Here is a 3,234-nt window from a genome sequence, read left to right on the forward strand (position 1 = left end):
TCAGCGGTTAAGAGCACTGACTGCTCTTCAGAAGGTCCTGAGTTTAATTCCCAGCAACCACATGGTGGCTCACAACCATCTGTAAGGAGATCTGGCGCCCTCTTCTGGAGTGTCTGAAGACAGCTACAGTGTACATGTAATAAATAAATAAATAAATAAATAAATAAATAAATAAATAAATAGATAGATAACTAAATAGATAAATAAATAAATCTTTTTTTTAAAAAAGTAAAGCTTTGGTTTCCCCGGGGATAAGGTCATGTTAGTGACCCCACCTCTAGGGATGGTTTCTTACCCATTATTCTCGCTTAAGGTCTTGGCCTAGGCTACCAGGAACATGTAAATAAGAAAAGGAATAAGAGAAACCAAAACAGATAGATTGCCATGAGAACTACGACTCAATATTTTTTCTCCAGCGAAGAGTTCCAGCAACCGGTTCCAGGAGACCTCCCCCTTTTGAGGTCAATCGCCTCAGTCTGTGGAACTTGTCACACAGATCCTACTGGAGGTGGTGTGACACGTCTCCTTTGCTTGCTTTGAGGGAAAGGAACTACCATGTCCTAAAAAAAGGCCTATGGGACAAGAATCGAGTCCTGTCCCTAGCCAATAGCCAGAGATAACTAAGGCCCTCATTCTAACGCTGAACAGGAACCCAACTCCTGGGGAAATATGAAGATGACTGGCAAATTTATATTTACATTACAATATAGCTCTCAGTAGCAGAATGATTGCATAGCATGAATGGAGGCCCAGGTTTATCCTTTGTACTGCAAAATAAACAGTAATAATGCTATATTTAAAAATAAATCAACAACTTTCTTGTTTAGTAGACAAAGTTTTTTGGTTTTTTTTGGTTTTTTTTTTTTTGGTTTTTCGAGACAGGGTTTCTCTGTATAGCCCTGGCTGTCCTGGAACTCACTTTGTAGACCAGGCTGGCCTCGAACTCAGAAATCTGCCTGCCTTTGCCTCCTGAGTGCTGGGATTAAAGGCGTGCGCCACCACACCCGGCTTAGTAGACAACGTTTACAAGTACGATTTATTTGCAGCAAATATAAGGATTTGTATTTTGGTCTTATAAAGAATCAAAGCCGGCAGTGGTGGCACATGCCTTTAATCCCAGCACTTGGGAGGCAGAGGCAGGCAGATTTCTGAGTTCAAGTCCAGCCTGGTCTACAGAGTGAGTTCCAGGACAGCCAGGGCTGCACAGAGAAACCCTGTCTCGAAAAAAAAACCAACAACAAAAAGAATCAAGAACATGCAAGAGGAAAAAAATCCCAGCAACTATCAAGAAACATCAACAGCACCACTGACACCAACACAATAGGAAAATGGACAAAAAGATTTGTGGGGACAAAAGAAACATAAGTGTGAAAACATCTAATTTCCCCACTACTCAGAAAATGAAAATTAAAACCAGAAGATATCATTTCACGGGTAGAAAATCTGGAAAAATAAATAGAAAAGGCAAAGGCAGACATGACCAAGACCAGAAGCAGACAGTGAGAAGCTGAGGCAAGAGGTGGCAAGGCCACTGAAGAGTTGCGCAGGCTAGGCCTGCAAGCTGAACATTGTACCCGGACTGAGCCACGTGTTTAAGGTAGGGATTTCCAACCCCAACCTGGCCTAGGTGACAGACAATTCTTGGAGTGTGTTGGGGGCGGGTCTCTTGAGTTGTGGGAGCCAGGAAACTGTGTTGTCGATTCCAGGGTGCCAGCATATCCTACACTAACCACTAGAGGGCAGTAGCACCCTAACGACAGCTGTGCAGACCCAGAGGTCTCTCTCCCTTGCCAGCCAACCTTCCTTAGAGACTCCTGACCTAGAAGGGAGAAGAGCTCTATGCTCAGGAATACTCATGTCAGTAACAGGAAGCCAGGAGCGCAAATGGCTCACCGAATGGATGGAATGGATACAATAGCCACATAAGTTACTAATGATTCCAAAAATACACCATGGACAGATGTGATATAATCCTAGCACTTGGGAGACTGAGGCAGGAGGATAATCCTGAGTTCAAGGCTAGCTTGGGGTACAGAGTAAGTTCAACAAACAAACAAACAAACAACAAACAACAAACAACCTGTTTCCTTTTACAAGGATCAAACGTTAAACAAAATCAGAATCATATTCCCTGGAAATACATACAGATCCACAGTGAAACTATCATGAAAATGATTAAGACAGAACTTCAGAACAGAGCCTCAAAGAGAAGGGTGCAATTATGGCAGCTCTGCGGGCACTAGTCTTTGGATTGGGATCAGGTTCTTTTGAAATGACATTTCCTTACGGGGTAGGGAGGGGACACACGCCTACTGTACACCTGTGGAGGGCAGGTCAACTTTGGGGACTCAGTTCTGTCCTTCTCCCATGTGGATCCTGGGGTTTAGTCTTGGTGGCAAGTGCTGTCCGTCACCAAGCCACCTCAACGGCACAGAAGTTCTATTTATGTTCTGGGACCCTTTCCACTGTTCCTGGTTTGTATTCAGTCATGCACTTTTTACACGGGGACCCGCGCAGGGACACCTATGAAGAAACCTGTGTGACCGTCCTGAGTCACTACTGCCCAGTGGGAAAACTGCTGCCTTACACAGCAGGGGGAGAGGCACATCAGCCCACTGAGAGATGTCTCAGAGGTAGAAGATGACAAACATTTAAAGAGTCATCTCCTTGCTTGACAGTCTGTAGCCTCTGAAGAGGAAATCTCCTTAAAGTGCACAGGAGAGCCCGACTTACTGGAAGTCCTGCTTGCTAGCATTCTGACAGACTCCTGCCTCTGCTGCTGCCTCTGCTTCACCTGACACCACCCTTAGACTTCCTCAGGGCTTGTGGAAAGGTCCTCATGTGACTAACGCACTCACATCGGTCCCTACTGGCCTCAGCTAATCTGAGTATGTCCGTGGGGTTCAGGCCTCTCCTGTATTCACTTTTCTAAGCAAGTGTCAGGTCTGTAAGAAAGACCTTGGTCTTTCAACTCTGCTCCCCATCCCCCTTGCAATCAATCAGCCTGGTAACAATGAGGAATATGGAGCCACCAGTGAGAAGTCGTGCAACTTTGACACGTCCTTCATTTTATCTGGGCAAATGGGATCACTCTGGTCCCCACTCTCAGTGGGCTTTGGAAACAGGGAGTCCATTTCTTTTTCTTTTCTTTTCTTTTCTTTTCTTTTCTTTTCTTTTCTTTTCTTTTCTTTTCTTTCTTTCTTTCTTTCTTTCTTTCTTTCTTTCTTTCTTTCT

The sequence above is a fragment of the Mus pahari genome, chromosome 14 (assembly GCF_900095145.1).
Source record: "Mus pahari chromosome 14, PAHARI_EIJ_v1.1, whole genome shotgun sequence".
Classification (NCBI taxonomy): domain Eukaryota; kingdom Metazoa; phylum Chordata; class Mammalia; order Rodentia; family Muridae; genus Mus; species Mus pahari.